This window comes from Bombina bombina, chromosome 4 (genome assembly GCF_027579735.1).
Source record: "Bombina bombina isolate aBomBom1 chromosome 4, aBomBom1.pri, whole genome shotgun sequence".
NCBI lineage: Eukaryota > Metazoa > Chordata > Amphibia > Anura > Bombinatoridae > Bombina > Bombina bombina.
In genome coordinates, this window is record NC_069502.1 from 548,785,899 (window position 1) to 548,806,966 (window position 21,068).

Sequence of the window (21,068 nt, forward strand, 5' to 3'; positions counted from 1 at the left end):
TCCATATGATATGGTCCTGCCCCCGGTTAGCTCAGTTCTGGCGGAAGATAGAATTTTGGCTCATTAGGGTATTAAGGTTACCACCTTACTCTCTCTCCTTGGCAGAAATTGTCTTCTTTGTTGAACCCTCTTCCCCATACGAATTTAAGAAAATATTGAATATGACAATCCTGGCCGCAAGGAATTTAATCTTTAATAAATGGCGAGACACAACAGTACCGAGTATATCAGAAGTTAAAAACTACATGAAAAAACAGTGTATTATTGAACAATTGGATACAACAGTAACATCTGAGAGGGAAATAACTGTTTTTTTTTCAGAAATGGGCTAGATTTATTAAAATTTTTCCCCCGGATGAAATAAATAATTTAATTTACCCCTTCAGACATTCTGAAATAGTTTTATTGGATAGATGGTAGAGGAGGGGGAGGTTCCCCCCCCTCCTCCCCCCTTTTCCTTTCTTTCTCCTTCCCCCCTTTTTCCCCTTTTTTTTTTTTTTTTTTTCCTCCTTCTCCTCCCCCCCCATCCCCCTAGTCGTGTTATCTTTTTTTTGCACATTGTCTAAAAATGAGATTTTCTTCTCATATATATCCATTACTGTTGGACCAAACGACCATTTGTTTGTGTCAAGAGTTAAAACTTTATAAATAGCTTCAACTATAAGTGTACTTTCAAAACTATTGATTTGCACTGTATGCTCATAAGATATCAATCATTTTTTTATTTTTTTTTGTACATTGTTTAAGATGAGATTTTCTTTTTATGTATACCTATTGCTGTTGGACCCGACGTCTACCTGTTTATGTTGTTAATTTAACCAAAATCTGAATAAAAATTATAAATAAAAAAAAAAAAAAAAAACTATCCCTAGGCAAAATCTAGTCAGCCATGTGGAAAAACTGGGCCCCAGAATAAAGTTTTATCACCATTTGTAGTAAACGTTTATATACATCAAGCAAACGTTATATCTATTAAGTAATGAGAGTAAATAACAAAACTATTACCCTTTACAGCAAGCATGATACCAGTCATTATTAAATCACTGTAATCAGGCTTACCTTAAATAAATCAGGTACTGTCAGCATTTTCTAGCTTATCATCTCTCTAGAAAAATTTAAAACTGCACATACCTCAGAGCAGGAAACCCTGCACGCTATTCCCCCAGCTGAAGTTACCCATCTCTTCAGTTATGTGTGAGAAAAGCAGTGGACCTTAGTTACAAACTGCTAAGATCATCAAAAAACTTCAGGCAGACTCTTCTTCACCTTTCTGCCTGAAGCCAAAATAGTACAACTCCGGTACCATTTGAAAATAATAAACTTTTGATTGAAGATAAACTACATTAATTCACCACATCTCTCTAGCTACTTCCCTTGTCGAGAGCTGCAAGAGAATGACTGGGAGGTGGCAGTTAGGGGAGGAGCTATATAGACAGCTCTGCTGTGGGTGATCCTCTTGCAGCTTCCTGTTGGGAAGGAGAATATCCCACAAGTAATGGATGAATCCGTGGACTGAATACACCTTACAAGAGAAAACAAAATGTATGCTTACCTGATAAATTTCTTTCTCTTGTGGTGTATCCAGTCCATGGATTCATCCATTACTTGTGGGATATTCTCCTTCCCAACAGGAAGCTGCAAGAGGACACCCACAGCAGAGCTGTCTATATAGCTCCTCCCCTAACTGCCACTCCCAGTCATTCGACCGAAGACAAGCAAGATAATGGAGAAACTATAGGGTGCAGTGGTGACTGTAGTTTAAAAATAAAAAACACCTGCCTTAAAATGACAGGGCGGGCATGGACTGGATACACCACAAGAGAAATAAATTTATCAGGTAAGCATAAATTTTGTTTTCTCTTGTAAGGTGTATCCAGTCCACGGATTCATCCATTACTTGTGGGATACCAATACCAAAGCTATAGGACACGGATGAAGGGAGGGACAAGGCAGGCGCTTAAACGGAAGGCACCACTGCCTGTAAGACCTTTCTCCCAAAAATAGCCTCCGAAGAAGCAAAAGTATCAAATTTATAGAATTTAGAAAAAGTATGAAGCGAAGACCAAGTCGCCGGCTTACAAATCTGTTCAACAGAAGCCTCATTCTTAAAAGCCCATGTGGAAGCTACTACTCTAGTGGAATGAGCTGTAATTCTTTCAGGAGGCTGCTGGCCAGCAGTCTCATAAGCTAAGAGGATTATACTTCTTAGCCAAAAAGAAAGAGAAGTTGCCGAAGCCTTTTGGCCTCTCCTCTGTCCAGAGTAGACCACAAACAAAGCAGATGTTTGACGAAAATCCTTTGTAGCTTGTAAATAAAATTTTAAAGCACGAACCACATCAAGATTGTGTAAAAGACGTTTCTTCTTTGAAGAAGGATTAGGACATAGTGAAGGAACAACAGTCTCCTGATTGATATTTTTATTAGATACCACCTTAGGAAGAAAACCAGGTTTGGCATGTAACACTACCTTATCTGCATGGAAAATGAGATAAGGGGAATCACATTGTAAAGCAGATAACTCCGAAACTCTTCGAGCCGAGGAGATAGCTACTAAAAACAGAACTTTCCAAGATAAAAGTTTAATATCTATGGAATGCAAAGGTTCAAACGGAACCCCTTGCAGAACCTTAAGAACCAAATTTAAACTCCATGGCGGAGCAACAGGCTTAAACACAGGATTGATTCTAACTAAAGCCTGACAAAACGCCTGAACATCTGGAGTATCAGCCAGACGCTTGTGCAAAAGAATAGACAGAGCAGAAATCTGTCCCTTTAAGGAACTAGCTGACAATCCCTTCTCCAATCCTTCTTGGAGAAAAGATAATATCCTAGGAATCCTAACCTTACTCCATGAGTAACCTTTGGATTCACACCAATGAAGATATCTACACCATATCTTATGATAGATTTTCCTGGTGACCGGCTTTCGAGCCTGAATTAAGGTATCAATGACCGACTCAGAGAAACCACGCTTTGATAAAATCAAGCGTTCAATCTCCAAGCAGTCAGACGCAGAGAAATTAGATTTGGATGGTTGAAAGGACCCTGAAGTAGAAGGTCCTGCCTCAGCGGCAGAGTCCATGGTGGAAGAGATGACATGTCCACCAGATCTGCATACCAAGTCCTGCATGGCCACGCAGGTGCTATCAAAATCACCGAAGCTCTCTCCTACTTGATCTTGGCAATCAGACGAGGGAGCAGAGGAAACAGTGGAAACACATAAGCCAGGTTGAAGGACCAAGGCGCTGCTAGAGCATCTATCAGCGCTGCCTTGGGATCCCTGGACCTGGATCCGTAACAAGGAAGCTTGGCGTTCTGACGAGATGCCAGGAGATCCAGGTCTTGTTTGCCCCAAAGTTGAATAAACTGTGCAAATACCTCCGGATGGAGTTCCCACTCCCCCGGATGAAAAGTCTTCCGACTTAGAAAATCCGCCTCCCAGTTCTCTACTCCTGGGATATGGATAGCTGATAGATGGCAAGAGTGAACCTCTGCCCATAGAATTATTTTTGAAACCTCCAACATTGCTAGGGAACTCCTTGTTCCCCCTTGATGGTTGATGTTTATCGGAAGGAGTGCCTCCTCCTGAGTCCACGAGCCCTGAGCCTTCAGGGAGTTCCAGACTGCACCCCAGCCCAGAAGGCTGGCATCTGTCGTTACTATTGTCCAATCTGGCCTGTGGAAGGTCATACCCTTGGACAGATGGACCCCAGATAGCCACCAGAGAAGAGAATCCCTGGTCTCTTGTTCCAGATTTAGTAGAGGGGACAAATCTGTGTAATCCCCATTCCACTGACTGAGCATGCAAAGTTGCAGCGGTCTGAGATGTAGGCGGGCAAACGGCACTATGTCCATTGCCGCTACCATTAAGCCGATTACTTCCATACACTGAGCCACTGAAGGGCGAGAAGTAGAATAAAGAACACGGCAAGAATTTAGAAGTTTTGACAACCTGGCCTCTGTCAGGTAAATCTTCATTTCTACAGAATCTATCAGAGTTCCTAGGAACTAAACTCTTGTGAGAGGGGATAGAGAACTCTTTTCTTCATTCACCTTCCACCCATGAGACCACAGGAATGCCAGAACAATGTCCGTATGGGACCTGGCGATTTGAAAATTTGACGCCTGTATCAGAATGTCGTCTAGGTAAGGGGCTACTGCTATACCCCACGGCCTTAGGACCGCTAGGAGTGACCCTAGAACCCTCGTAAAGATTCTTGGTGCCGTAGCTAACCCAAAGGGAAGAGCCACAAACTGGTATTGCCTGTCTAGGAAGGCGAACCTGAGAAACCGATGATGATCTCTGTGTATCGGAATGTGAAGATAAGCATCATTTAAGTCCACGGTAGTCATATATTGACCCTCCTGGATCATAGGTAGGATGGTTGGAATAGTCTCCATCTTGAAGGATGGGACCCTGAGAAATTTGTTTAGGATCTTGAGATCTAAGATTGGTCTGAAGGTTCCCTCAGCAGGTTTTTTGGCCTGCTTTCCTTTGTTCCAAGCCTGGTTAGGTCTCCAGTCCGGCTTGGACTGGGCAAAATTTCCCTCTTGATTTGTATTAGAGGAAGTTGAAGCTGCGCCACTCTTGAAGTTTCGAAAGGAACGAAAACTAGTCTGTTTGGTCCTTAATTTGTCAGCTGACCAGGATTTAAGCCATAGCGCCCTACGCGCCTGAATAGCGCCCTACGCGCCTTTAGCCGTTAGCTTGGTTAAATGAACAACGGCATCAGAAACAAATGAATTGGCTAGCTTAAGAGCTTTAAGCTTGTCAAGGATATCATCCAACAGGGTTTCTACCTATAGAGCCTCTTCTAGAGACTCAAACCAGAACACCGCAGCAGCAGTGACTGGGGCAATGCATGCAAGAGGCTGGAGAATAAAACCTTGTTGAATAAAAATTTTCTTAAGGTAACCCTCTAATTTTTTGTCCATTGGATCTAGAAAAGCACAACTGTCCTCGACCGGGATAGTTGTACGCTTCGCTAGAGTAGACACTGCTCCCTCCACCTTAGGGACCGTCTGCCACAAGTCCCGTGTAGCGGCATCTATAGGAAACATCTTTTTAAAAACAGGAGGGGGAGAGAACGGTACACCTGGTCTATCCCATTCCTTAGTAATAATTTCTGAAAACCTCTTAGGGATTGGAAAAACATCAGTGTAAACAGGCACTGCATAGTATTTATCCAACTTACACAATTTCTCTGGGACTACAATGGCGTCACAGTCATCCAGAGTTGCTAAAACCTCCCCGAGGTGTTCAAGTTTAAATTTAAATGTAGACATATCAGAATCAGGTTGAAGTGTCTTCCCTGAATCAGAAAAATCACCCACAGATAGAAGCTCTACTGCTTCGGCTTCTGCACATTGTGAGGGTATATCAGACATAGCTACTAAAGCGTCAGAGAGCTCTGTATTTGTTCTAGCCCCAGAGCTGTCTCACTTTCCTTGTAACCCTTGCAGTTTGGACAATACCTCTGAAAGGGTATGATTCATAACTGCCGCCATGTCTTGTAAAGTATACGCAATGGGCGCGCTAGATGTACTTGGCGTCCCTTGAGCGGGAGTTATAGGTTCTGACACGTGGGGAGAGTTAGTCGGCATAACTTCCCCCTTGTCAATTTCCTCTGGTGATAAATCTTTTAAAGCCAGAATATGGTCTTTAAAATTTATAGTAAGATCAGTGCATTTGGTACACATTCTAAGAGGGGGTTCCACAATGGCTTCTAAACATAATGAACAAGGAGTTTCCTCTATGTCAGACATGTTTAACAGACTAGTAATGAGACCAGGTGTGCTAGCTGGAGGCGCTGGTTCAGCTTGTATCAGTCGTTGGTATCTTCCTTTCCTTTCCTTCCTCGGTTGTATAACTCTAGGTGCAAAATAGTGGTGCTGAAATATCAGACAATACACCATACAAAGGTGAATATCTACTCACAGTGTATATTGCAGGTTACCGGCTCCTTCCCAATATGAAAAGACAATATCACAGATTCAGTAAAAAAGTTTGTCTTTATTTGGCTCAACGCAAAAGCGTTTCAACGGTCCCAGCCGTCTTTCTCAAGAGCAATAAAAGTGCTTTACAAACCAAAGCATACCTTTCCGCTGCCCAGGCGGCCTTTAAATACATGTCAGTTACGCTACCTGCTTCCCCATTGGAGGAGAGCAGGTTTACACCTGATTCAAAATTTCAATTGTAAATTTAAAATAAACATCTAAAAAAACATAAAAAACAATATTAATTATATTAGAAACTATAAGATTGTTTTAAAATATAACATTTCTGTAGATATCATCATTTTTGCCGGTTTTGTAGTTCCCTTTCAGGTAGTTTTCTGTTTCAAGTTCTCTTTCAGGTCTGATATGTCAGTGGGTATCACATGTTATCGAATGTCCAATGAAAAACAGTTTCTGATTTTCTCAAAATAAAAAGACATAAGTGTTATTCACAGATACAAAGTTTCTTATATGAATTCTGCTTATCCAAATATTTAGAGGAGGTAGAATAAATTGCCACTTAGAAGTTTGTTATAAGTTGGAATAGATACTTTTCATAATTAAACATTCATATTATAAATAGACTTCTATACTTATTGAATGTTAAATATTGACTCAGCGACTTGTGTGTTGCATATAAGTTCTTGAAATTAAGTATGAGAATTATATTCTTTTGTACAATATGTGTATATATAAACATTAAGTGTGATGATATAACATGAACTGTCTGTATAAATACATGTTTATTTTGCCCCCCTTTCATGTACTAATGTTTTTCAGTTTTCACTTTACACAAATTTTACTGGTTTATTCGGGCCCCAATTTTTCTTAGGAACACATTATAGATTATCATCTATTTTGCCCCCCTTTCATATGTTGAAGGTTTTTAAGACAAAAACAGCTTCTTTTTTTTTTTTTTTGTGTGTGTGTCCTTATACTCGTATTCACCTCAACAAGAACAAAAAATGTTACTGATTTATTTAGGCCCCATATTTTCACCTTTTGAATTTATAATTTATTTTGCCCCCCCCTTTCATATGTTAAGAGTTTTTTAGACAAAGGCAGCAATTTTTGTGTCCTTATTTAGACCCCATTGGGCATATGTTCTAAGTGTATGTATCCATTTTAATTCTCTTTGGTCTAGTTGTTTTGCCAGATTACCACCCCTCCAATGAAGTTCAACCTTCTCAATTCCTATCCATAGAAAGGATTCTTTTGTGAAATGTTTACAATTGTTGCAGTGTAGCGGCACTCCGTGGTCATCATGATTCTTTTCTATTTTATTTTGATGTTCCATGATTCTTGTTTTTAAAAATCTGGACGTTTGTCCTAAATACTGGATTTTGCAGCCACATTGCAACAAATATATCACATTTTTACTTTTGCAAGTAATGAATTCTTTTATTTCAAATTTTTTTCCCGTAACTGTGGAGTCAAATGTTTTGTGTGTTCTTCTGGTGTAGTTACAACCTTTGCATTTGCCGCAAGTGAAGAAGCCTGTCATGTTACTTATTTTTAAAGGTTTTTTGGGGGCTATGCCTTTTATGAGTGAGGGAGCTAATTTTTGTTTCAAATTTTGTCCTTTTCTGAAGATAACTGTGGGCTTAGCTGGAATTATAGAACCTAGATATTCATCCTCCTTTATAATGTGCCAGTGCTTTTGTATAATTTTTTTGATTGTATGATGTTCTACATTAAATGTGGTCACAAATTTAGGGAAATTATTATTAAATGAGGTCTCATTTTTGTGTTTGTTTTCTAACAGGGTTGATCTTATTTTGTTTCCAACTTCTTTTCTTTCTTTTTCTAAAGCTCTATGGTCATATCCCTTTTGTATGAATCTTTCTTTGAGTATTCTTGATTGTTGTTCGTAACACACCTGATATATTCACACAGACCTTGGGAGAGACTGTGGGACGGCTGCGGTTCACCAGAAGGGGAAAGTATTAATACATAGTATACACCTGTTTGCTAGTAATGAGACCAGCAAGCTTGGAAAACACTTTAATAAATGTGAAAAAGCAGAATATAAAAAACGGTACTGTGCCTTTAAGGGAAAAAAACAATCACATAAACTGCAAAACAGTGAAAAAAAAGCAGTAAACTCTACAAAATTTTTAGTGTGTATAATAGACTGAAATAGCTCCTACCTGCCCATGAAACGACCTTTGTAGGCACAAAAACCCTTTACAGAGGTCCTATATGTCAGGGGACTCCTTCAGGGAAGCTGGATGTCTCAGACTGTAAAAACTACTGCGCAATTATAGCGCAAAAATAGGCCCCTCCCACCATGCACTCAAAGTGAAAGGGCCATAAATAACTACTCCTAGGAGAAATCTAGTCAGCCATGTGGAAAACTAGGCCCCAAATAAAGATTTATCACCCTCAGTAAAAAATGTTTTTTATACATCATGCAAACGTTTTACATACTAAGTAATAAGAGCAAGTAACATGAATATTACCCTTTACTGCAAGCATGATCCCAGTCGTTTGTTAAATCACTGTAATCAGGCTTACCTTAAATATATCAGGCACTGTCAGCATTTTCTAGACCTTATCATCTCTCTAGAAAAAAATATACTGAACATACCTCAGAGCAGTTAATTCTGCAGGCCATTCCCCCAGCTGAAGTTTTCCCATACTCTTCAGTTATGTGTGAGAACAGCAGTGGACCTTAGTTACAACCTGCTAAGATCATCAAAAACCTCAGGCAGAACGCTTCTTCTAATTTCTGCCTGAGGTAAAAACAGTACAACGCCGTTACCATTTAAAAATAACAAACTTTTGATTTAAGATAAACTACACTGTCACCACATATCTCTTGATACTTCATTTCTTGTCGAGAGCTGCAAGAGAATGACTGGGAGTGGCAGTTAGGGGAGGAGCTATATAGACAGCTCTGCTGTGGGTGTCCTCTTGCAGCTTCCTGTTGGGAAGGAGAATATCCCACAAGTAATGGATGAATCCGTGGACTGGATATACCTTACAAGAGAAATAAGATAAGGGGAATCACACTGCAGAGCTGAGAGTTCCGAGACTCTTCAAGCTGAAGAGATAGCAACAAGAAACAAAACCTTTCAAGATAACAACTTAATGTCTATGGAATGCAATGGCTCAAATGGAGCCAGCTGTAAAACTTCATGAACAAGGTTAAGGCTCCAAGGAGGAACAACAGACTTAAAGACAGGCCTGATTTTGACCAAGGCTTGACAAAAAGATTGCACATCTGGCACATCCACCAAACGTTTATGTAGTAAAACTTATAAAGCAGAAATCTGACCCTTCAGGGAACTGACTGACAATCCCTTTTCCAGGCCCTCCTGAAGAAAAGATAAAATTCTAAGAATTCTCATTCTACTCCAAGAGTAGCCATTGGATTCACACCAATAAAGATATTTGCACCATATCTTATGGTAAATCTTTCTAGTAACAGGCTTGTGAATCATGGTCTCAATGATCAACTCAGAAAAACACGCTTAGACAGAATTAAGCGTTCAATCTCCAAGCAGTCAGCTTCAGAGAAACAAGATTTGGATGAAGGAAGGGACCCTGAATCAGGAGGTCCTTCCTCAGAGGTAGTCTCCAAGGTGGGAGAGATGACATAGCCACTAGGTCTGCAAACCAGATCCTGCAAGGCCACGCAGGGGTTATTAGAATCACTGACGCCCTCTCCTGTTTGATACAAGCAATGACTTGTGGAAGGAGAGCAAACAGAGGAAAAAGGTATGCAGACCTGAAAACCGAAGAAATAGCCAGAGCATCTATCTTAACCTTGAACCGTACCTTGGAAGCTTGGCGTTCTGATGGGACACCAGCAGATCTAACTCCGGTACCCCCCATTTGAGGACTAAGCTGGACAACACCTCCGGATGGAGTTCCTAATCCCTGGGATGAAAAGTCTGTCTGCTCAGAAAATCCGCTTCCCAGTTGTCTACTCCTAGAATGTGAATGGCAGATGGACAGCAATTGTGGGTCTCTGCCCACTGAAGAATCTGATTAACCTCCTTCATGGCTAAGGAACTCTGAGTTCCTCCCTGGTGATTGATATAAGCCACAGAGGTTATGTTGTCTGACTGGAACCTGATAAACTGGGCTGAGGACAACTGAGGCCAAGCCAATAGACCATTATAAATCGCTCTCAACTCCAAGATGTTGATGGGAAGAGCAGACTCCTCCTGAGTCCAAAGGCCCTGAGCTTTTAATGAGTTCCAAACTGCTCCCCAGCCCAGCAGGCTGGCGTCCATTGTCACGATCACCCAGGAAGGCCTCCAAAAGCATTTGCCCTGAGACAGATGTTCCTGAGAAATCCACCATGGGAGAGAGTCTTTTGATGACTTATCTAAATCTATTCTCTGAGATAGATCCGCATGGTTGCCATTCCATTGTCTGAGCATGCACAACTGGAGAGCTCTCAAATAGAATCGAGCAAATTGAATGATGTCCCTGGAAGCCACCATCAGTCCGATTACCTCCATACATTGAGCCACTGAAGGATAAGCAGTAGCCTGAAGAGAGAGGCAAGAGGAAATGATTTAGTTTTTCCTGACCTCTGTCAGAAAAATCTTCATTAATAGAGTATCTATTATGGTCCCTAAGAACACTACTCTTGTAGCAGGAGAAAGGGAGCTTTTTTCCAGATTCACATTCCATCCGTGAGAGATTTTGCTTGTTGAAAAGATTGCGCCTGAACCAATATGTCATCCAGGTAGAGTGCCACAGCAATTCCACGAGAATGGATTACTGCCAAAAGAGACCCCAGAACCTTTAAATAAATTCTGGAGGGGGGCGGAGCCTGGAGGAGCACAGTGATGGCTGCTTAATCACTGTGCTCTGTGCATTGAAAGCAGATAAAAAGCTGCAAAAGTTCAAATAATGAGCTAAACTGGCTAAAATATAGCAGACAATCTTCCTGAGACTAGTGGGACAAAATTGAGCCGAGGTAAATCACACTGAGGAGAGCCTGCACGGCAAGGATTCAAAACAGACACCCACGCAGTGAACACCTCAGCGTGCCCGCCATTAAGGGAGCCGGTCACAGATGACCATGGAAACAAGCAAAGGGAGGTGAAGATGAAATCCATCCGTTACCGCAACACAGCTTAACCCAGCTCCGGTAAGAGATCTCAATCAGCCATTTGATGCAATGCAACACATAGTTGAGATAAGAGGAGGGGGAACTGAAAAGTGCTATAAGCCGCCATTACTACACTGCCCTAACAGGATCTCTGGCATATAACATATTACACTGCTTACAGGGACCGGGAGCAAGCACATAGCACACAGAGGCATAAATATACCTATCTTGAGACCCCTGCAAAAAAGCTTCAGAGAGCAGAGGATTAGTCGACAGAGATTACAAATGACAGGGCCCCAGCATCCGGTACATAACAAGGAAAATGTAAATGTGCAATCAGCAATATAGATATATCCCAAAGCCATTAGCAACTATCCAGCTACTGAAAAGTTCACCCCCTACACAGGGCAAGAGCCAGATGATACCATAAAGCCCCAAAGATTTATTTAGGGGAACAAGCATGTGAAAGGCAGATATCGAAGGCCTGCAGAAAGTTATATACCAGCAGCTAAGAGAAAGGAGCTCATCACAAGCCGCACAACTATTTGAGGCACAAATGTTTATATATGCTAACGGTTCTATGAAGCTAGATGTTAATTCAGCATATGAAATAATGGGATATTGATACTCAGATCTCTAAGATATTATATTTAGCACTGCCCACCCGGCCTGATCTATCTGACTACAAACAAGGGGCATAATATTCCCCTTCCCCTTCTTTTCTTTTTCTTTCTGCATAAAATATATTTGCTGGTGCAGGGGACAAATATGTCTGTTAGAAAACAGAATAAAGCAGGACCCAATGCAAAATCGCAACATCCCTTTTTTAAGTCATCTAAAGGAGATAAAGGTCTGGGGACAGATACTGTACCATCAGAGGAAGACATGGACTCTGACACAGACTCCCAAACCACTGATGCAGATCTGACCCCAGCAACAAAAGCAGATATTACAAATCTTGTATCTAAACAAGAAATCAACACGATCTTCGACAAGATGTGGGAAAAGATGGATACTTTACAGACCACAGTTACCACTAGTCTAGCAGAAATTAAACAAGATATCACAGACCTAGGAACCAGAGTTGAACCGCTCGAAGAGAAAGAGGAGACAACAATGGAAGAGATAAATGCATTGTCCCAAAATATGACCTCCCATCAACAAGATATAGCTGAAATTCATGACAAGATGGAGGATTTAGAAAACAGAAGCCACCGATGCAATCTAAGGTTGAAGGGAGTCCCTGAAACCGTCACACCTTGGGAGCTGCCTGATTTCCTTTTGCAGCTATTTCAAGCTATTACAGATAATAAAGAAGATGGCAAATACGAAATAGAGAGGGCGCACAGGGTCTTACGAGCAAAACCCAAAAAAGGAGATCCACCAAGAGATATAATAATAAAGATGCTGCGTTTTCGAGAGAAAGAGGAGATAATGACAGCAGCAAGAAAGAACCCGACTTTCAAATTTAAGGGCTCAGTTATCCAGTTCTTTCAAGATTTATGTCTAAGAACACTGCAAAGACGAGGTACCCTGCGCCCTCTCACACAACTTCTACGTAAAAACCAGATACCCTACAGATGGGGATTCCCATTTTCCCTCAATATTCAACACGATGGGAAGAATTTGTCAATTAAAGATCCAGCAGAGATCCCAGAAATATGCCAATACTTCAAACTCAACTGCCCAGACATACCTACCTCACCCCAGGGAAACAAAGAAATACATCAGCCCTCCCAACAACCAATGGACAGATGGTCCAAGGTGGCAAAGAAGAAGCAAAGAACCTAAAGTCCCATCAACCTTACAATATCATATTAGGAACTTAACCTTGAAAATAACTGAATCAAGTTGCAGCATTTGGGGGGGACCCTCACAGGAATACACTCCTAATGCTGGAAGCAGTTTACAGCACCATATCAGGAACTAAACTAAAGGATAAGCAGAACTGAGTTGCAATAATCCTGGAGGACCTCCACAGTAATGGACTCCTGATGCTGAGGACAGCTTGCAGATGAGTACACTTCTGTAATCTGTAAAATGTATATATAGATTGGGGGGAAAGAGGGGGTTTCATGTTATTTCTCCTCTGGGGCCATTAGCTTCAGAGTATAAAACAGGTATGCTATGCACCAACTAAGACTGTCTTTGGAGCTGCCAAATAATTGGAGGTAGCCTAAAATTAATCTGAACTTTATCACACTAAGACTGCTCTTAAATACGCATCTAGCTTTACAATGCACATCCGCCTAGATGTGTAATCACCGAATGTTATTAGATGTTATATATAATTTACACGTTACTGTTATTATGTTTTATTGTTCTATTTTTTGTTTTTTAGTTAATGTTATCAGTTCAGTATGGGATTTCTCATACTACACAGTTACTAAATTCAACCGGTCACATACTAGGTATCTTTACCCAGACCCTCACAAGGTGTCACGACTACTAAGAAGAAGATTTAAGGTAAATTATAATATGAATGACTATATGATGTGTTTCTGCCTGATTGCTTGCAAAATAGTTTTAGATCCTTATTTCAAAGCACACTTAAAAAGCAATGGTTATGTTAGAGATCACACATACATTATAAAATATGGATACATGGACCATTAACTTAATATCCCACAATGCTAGGGGTCTGAATTCAGATATCAAACGTAGGACAACAATCACACAGTATAAATCCTTACAAGCAAATATAATTTTCCTCCAGGAAACTCACTTTATGAAGGCTCAGATACCTAAATATTGGACCAGGGCTTTTCCACAACATTTTCATTCCACATCAGAAGCAAAAAAACGTGGGGTATCTATACTTATACATTCTTCATTACCCTTTGTACACAGGGAAACAATTGAGGACAAGGAAGGTAGATTTCTAATTGTGAGAGGTCAGATCCAGGGCACTGATATTACCCTATGCAATATATATGCTCCTAACGATAAACAAGATACTTTCATTAGACATATTACACATCTTCTGACACAGTGGTCTCAGACGAGGACGATTCTGGCAGGCGATTTTAATGTAGATTTTACGCTACAATCTAGAGGATCTCACCTTACGCTCACTAATAAACAGAATAAGCAATGCAAAATGACTAAACTAATACAAGATCACCTAACCACACTTGCTTTAATAGACTCCTGGAAAACTTTATATGGTCACACAGACGACACTACCTTTTTTTCAGCAGCACATAAGACATATACAAAATTAGACTATGTTTTTGTTAGTCAGTTTTTACAACCTATATTAATAACTTCGTCCATTCACTCCTGTGTGTGGTCGGATCACTCTATAGTGCAACTCAAATTAGGCAGTATTCAGGTACCAAATAGGAAAAGAGTTTGGACATACGATCCAATCTGTCTAAAAGATCCTATGGTCCACAACACAATCACACAAAATATGCTGGAGTATTGGGACATTAATACGGGATCTACAGATAATCCTATTTCAACATGGGCAGCTCATAAGACTTACTTGAGAGGACTGCTCATTAAAGAAAAATCTATCTTACTCCGCAAAATCAACACGCAAAGATTAACTCTCCAAAAAGAGATAGACACGCTAGTGAGACAACACAAACTTACACAATCTGGAAGTATACTAACACAACTCAAAGACAAGCGCACGAAACTGGCAGCAATTCTAAATGATCAGGTGGTAAAAGCAGCATTCCGACTCAAGACAAATTACTATATTTATACTAATAAGCCCGACAGATATATGGCGAATAGAATTCGCGAGAGAACAAAATTAGCCACAATACCACAAATTCAAAAACAAGACGGCACCACTACATCCCACCCGCAGGAAATTGTTGATTGCTTTGCCCAATACTATACCTCGCTATACGAGGGAACTCATGTCAGCCATTCCCCACATACCGAAAGCATACTCACTAAATTATTAGACAAAGCCCAACTCCCCTCCATTACAGAGACAGAAAGAGATGACCTTAACAAGGAAATAACTATTAATGAGGTACAACAAGCTATCAAAGATCTGAAGCCAGGGAAGGATCTTGAAAAAGCCCTGCAGAGGGAGAAACGCGTTGATGTGCTGCAACTAACAAAGATAAGAGAAAGATAAGCTTACACATATAAGCTGGATCAACTACTCTTCACATGAAAAGTGTGCAATATTGCTAACACTGTTAGCCACTCTTTACTTTGCCACTAGACCTGTAACGGGTCACTATTGGACATTATTCTATCCTACTTTCTTCAGCCTTACGTTTGGCATCCTGCGTGCTATTTGGCACTAAGTGCAGGAACTTCTTTTCCTCGATGATTGCTACACTACAGCAAAGAAAGCCAAGTAATATTGCAACTTACTAACTTCATATCTACACCAATCAGAAGGTGTGTTTGGGACAGCGCCCTCAATGGTGATGTCATTACGGCCGTACGTCTAGTCACAGAGAAGATTGAATGCACACTCGTCTGGGTAAGCCCCTGTTTTGCTAGCAAACCAACTTCCAACTGAGATTTCAGTGTGGAATCGGACTATGCTTACTTTATTGTGAACTCTGCAAATCAAGTTTATACCGAATGGTGGCAACTAGTCTGTAACATTTGTTTTTATTCACGGAGACGTCCGTTTTTATATTTCACTTATTGTAAATAAATCTCTGTTCATTTATATAACTATTCTATTTATTTTTAATTAGTCTACACTTGATTTCTCTATATCACCTTTAGCTTTTAGCGCTCCTATCTACTTTTTCTAAGTTTTGTGTTCACTTTCTCTACCTAGTTGGGGACTCATAGGTAATTTTAGGAGTTTGGTGCTACTTCCTGCGCTCTCTAGTACAACTCTCATAAGGCCCTGGGTCCGGATGGTTTGCCCGGGGAATATTATAAACTATTTAAAGCCTCATTAGCCCCACATTTAGTTAAATTCTCAAATTATATTATGCAAGGTTACGAGATTCCATCTGATCTTCTAAGAGCTAAAATAGTTGTCATCCCTAAACCAGGGAAAAACCCGAAATGGTGCACCAGCTATAGACCTATATCCCTTATAAATCAGGACTTGAAAATATTCACTAAGATTTTAGCAAACAGATTGAAATATATCCTCCCAAACATAGTACACCCAGACCAGGTAGGGTTTGTTTTAGGTAGAGAAGCACCGGACAATGTTCGGCGCATAATCACTGCAATAAATCACCTAGACCACACTAGAACGCCTTCTCTGGTCCTGTCATTGGACGCGGAGAAGGCGTTTGACAGAGTTGACTGGACATACATGTTCACAGTCCTAGACAGAATGGGATTTGGAGGCCCCATTGTAGAAGCCTTGAGAAGCATATACTCTAACCCCATGGCTACGGTAGGTGCCATGGGACATCACTCTGGGCCTATTTACATACGAAATGGCACGAGGTAGGGATGCCCACTGTCTCCGTTGCTTTTCGCCCTATGCATGGAACCTCTGGCGGCTAATATTAGACGTTCCCCCGATGTAACAGGACTTAAAATTAAAGACACTGACTATAAAATCACCCTCTTTGCGGACAATGTTCTGCTGATGCTGACCAGACCCCTCACGTCTTTAACAGGCCTCTATGATATCCTACAGAGGTTCTCTATTGTGTCAGGATATAAGATCAATATGGATAAAAGTGAGGCGCTAGCAATATCTTTACCAGCCCACACAAAAAAACTAATCAAACTGAATTTCTCATTCTCATGGGCCAAATCATATATTAAATACCTAGGAATTAAGTTAACAGTTCGCTATAATGATTTATATAATACAAACTATCTCCCTATGTATAGAGAATTGCGAAGAGATATGGCTAAATGGAAGCTTCTTAACTTTTCTTGGTATGGCAGAATCTCTGCAATAAAGATGAATCTATTGCCAAGAATCCTCTATTTGTTTCGGACCTTGCCTATACTTGTCCCGAAAAAAGACCTAAAAACCCTTCAGACAGATATTATCTGCTTTGTAAACGGCAAAAAGCAATCGAGACTCCCTTATAGAGTACTAACTATACATAGACAATTGGGGGGGTAGGGGTCCCTGATTTATTTAATTATTATGATGCCTCTAGGCTGGCCCAAACTGCGCTGATGGGATCTTCAATAACACACTTGGTAGGGATGGACCTAGAGAAGGAGATAGGAGAATTAGATTCCCCAGGAGATTTGGTTTGGGACAGACTCCGACCCCAAAGTAAAATTAAAAAATATTCCCAGACCACAGTATTTTCGGTTGATCATTGGACAACGCTAACGAATAATGAGAAACTGATGCCAAGCTTTTCCTCTAAGATGCCACTTAAATATCTTATTCCACATGACTACCGAAGACAGTTAGACAAATGGGAAAACAAGGGTCTGTACCGGGTGGGGGACTTGCTAGCACATAATAAACCACTAACCTTTAATCAACTAAGAGAAAAATTGATACCCATTCCCCTACATTGGTATTTATATTTACAGATTGCATCTGCACTAAATCGATATATACCACACATGCACAAACAGATTAGCACTACATTAGAGAGATTATGCTGTACCCCCTCTAGACCTAAGAAATCCATTTCACTGTTATATCTAGCGATACAAAACTTAAATAATGAAAATAAACCAGTGGTCATGCTCAACTGGGAAACAGATATACATTCAACACTAGAAATAAGCAAATGGCAGGAATTGTTCTATTCCTCCTGTAAGGGACTAATTAGTGCCGATTTAACAGAAAATAGCCTTAAGACCATTATTAGGTGGTATCTGACCTCAATCAAAACGTCACATTACACTGAGGGGAGAACTAGAAATTGTTATCGTGGATGTGAGTCGACTGGTACATACATACATATGTGGTGGGACATCTGGACTAGACTATCGGTATTTCTCAGCACCCTTCTAGATGAGCAGATATCACTGACCATATCCCAGGCGTTATTAAATGCTTCACTTCCAAACTTTAATAGGCATATTAACACCTTCATTAAAATACTCTGCACAGTCACAAGAGTAGGAATAGCCAGACACTGGAAAGAGGGAGTACCGACATGGTGCGAGATACTAGAAAGATTTAAACTGACATACTCTCTACACGAAATGGCAGCAAAAATACTAGATACGACGGAAAATTTCCACAAGATTTGGTTCTATTGGATAATGCATCCACCTTAATATGACTATCCTAATCTAACCTGGTAGAACAGTAAAAAGAAACATGATGGGAGTGGGAAGAAGGAAGGAGTTCTGGAGAGACATAATTACGAAGACTACATTAAGTTTACTATCATATTCAGAGGTGTGACACATCAAAAGTTCATTCTAGTGACCAAAAGTTATGTTTAGCTAGTTTTCTTTTATTGTAATAAAAATCCACATGAGAGATAGGTGTCTTTCATAAGAAATATATCAGGTATGCCTTACTGACTTTGAGACTTGATTGTATGTTGTAATTCCATGTGAAAAAAGATAAACTTCAAACTGTTAAACTTAGGAATTAAAGGGTTTATATGCCTGACAAGCTGATAATGTAATCAACTGTAAAAGACCGAAATTGTATTTAATGATGTTATTTGAATAAAAATTATTTTATCATAAATAAATTCTGGAAGCCGTGGCTAGACCAAATGGAAGGACCACAAACTGGAAATGTTTGTACAGAAAGGCAAATCTCAGGAATCTATGATGGTTCCTGTGAATAGGAACATGAAGATACGCATCGTTTAGGTCTATGGTTGTCATGAACTGACCCTCTTGTACTAAAGGAAGAATGGAGTGTATAATCTCCATCTTGAAGGATGGAACTTTGAGAAACTTGTTTAGACACTTCAAGTCTAGAATGGGACGTAAAGTTCACTCTTTTTTGGGAACCACAAATAGGTTGGAGTAGAACCTGAGACCCTGTTCCTGCACTGGAACTGGAACTATCACTCCCAGGGAGTGTCAGGGTGCCAGGAATCAGACTGAGACGAGAAGTCCAAAAATAATCACGCCTTTATTAATAGCAAAAAATAATAAAAAGTCCACAAGTCAAATAAGCCAGGAGTCAAAACCAGAGCTGGTAGTCAGACGAGCCGAGTCAGGAGCCAAAGCAAATAGTCAGACGAGCCGGAATCAGGAACAAGGAAACAGCAGAGTCAGGAACAAGCCAGGGATCAGGAACCAGGAAGGACGTCAGGCAGCCAGGTAATACACAGGAACTCTCACAAACAGGTCTGAGACAACACAAAGGCAAAGCATACTGAACAGAGGCCCTTTAAATAATAAGTGATGACATCACAATTCTGAGACTGCATCTTGTCTCACACCAGTCTGGCCATAAAAGGAAGTGCAGTAAATGAGCAGCATCCCCCACAATGCACCATAGTCAGGAAGAGGGGTGAGTAAAATGGCTGCCAGCAGCACATGGCAAACACAACAGGGAGAAACCCCTGACAGTACCCTCCCCTCAATGACCCCTCCCCCGCGGGAGGACAAAAGTCTTATTGGGGAAATGGGCATGGAAGGCACGGAGGAGGGCGGGAGCATGAACATCAGAGGAGGGAACCCAAGAACACTCCTCCAGACCGTAGCCCCTCCAGTGAACCAAATACTGTACACGGCCCCTGGACATACGACATGAGAGTCAATAATGCTGCTGACCTCATACTCCTCATGGTTGTCAACAAAGATAGGATGGGGACGAGGCAACACAGTGGTAAACCGATTACAAACCAATGGTTTCAAAAACATTGGAGATGCGCATAGCAGGAGGAAGGTCAAGAGCGTAGGCCACAGGATTAACCCGTCGGAGTATTCGAAAAGGACCAATATAATGGGGAGCCAATTTATTGGAAGGCACACAAAGGTTCAAGTTGTGGGAGGACAGCCAAACTCACCAACCTGGTAGGAAGGTGCGGGCAGACACCTACGATCAGCCTGGAACTTTTGGTGCTGCATAGAACGATGAAGGCAATCCTGAATCTGCACCCACGTGGAACGGAGTTGCTGGAGATGCTCCTCCAAAGCCGGAGACATGAATGAATCGGGCAACAAGGATGGTTGAAACCCACAATTCGCCATGAACGGGGATAACTTGGAGGAAGAATTAATAGCACTATTACAAGCAAACTCAGAGTCATTTTCGTTCCTTTCGTAACTTCAGAGGAAAGAGGAAAGCCTTCCACTTCTTCTTCCAAGTAGGAACAATCCAAGTCTTCTTGGAAACCCAATCAGTCTTGGAACTAGGGGAAACAGTCAAAGGAACCCGCAGCTGATTCCAAATCTGCTACACTACAGAAATAATAATAAAAAAAAAAAGTTATAAATAAAATTAAAATAATTTGGTTTGTGGGGCCAAACTGGGTACTGGCAGACAGCTGCCAGTACCCAAGATGGCGGTAATTAGGTAGGGGAGAGGGTTAGAGATCTGGAGGGGGGGATCAGGGAGGTTGGTGCTAAGGCAGGGGTCCATCACAACTAAAATATTTTATTATTTTTATTTAAAAAAAAAAAAAAAAAAAACTCTTTTATTTAGTACTGGCAGACTTTCTGCCAGTACTTAAGATGGCGGGAACAATTGTGGGGTGGGGGAGGGAAGAGAGCTGTTTGGAAGGGATCAGGGGGTGGGATGTGTCAGATGGGAGGCTGATCTCTAAAATTAACCCTGCAAGCTCCCTACAAGCTACCTAATTTAACCCCTTCACTGCTGGGCATAATTCACGTGTGGTGCCCAGCAGCATTTAGCGGCCTTCTAATTACCAAAAAGCAACGCCAAAGCCATATAAGTCTGCTATTTCTGAACAAAGGGGATCCCAGAGAAGCTTTTACAACAATTTCTGCCATAATAGCACAATTTCAGTGAGAAACCTAAAATTGTGAAAAATGTAAAGTTTTTTTTTTATTTGCTCGCATTTAGCGGTGAAATGATGGCATAAAATATACCAAAATGGGCCTAGATCAATACTTGGGGTTGTCTACTACACTACACTAAAGCTAAAATTAACCCTACAAGCTCCCTAATTAACCC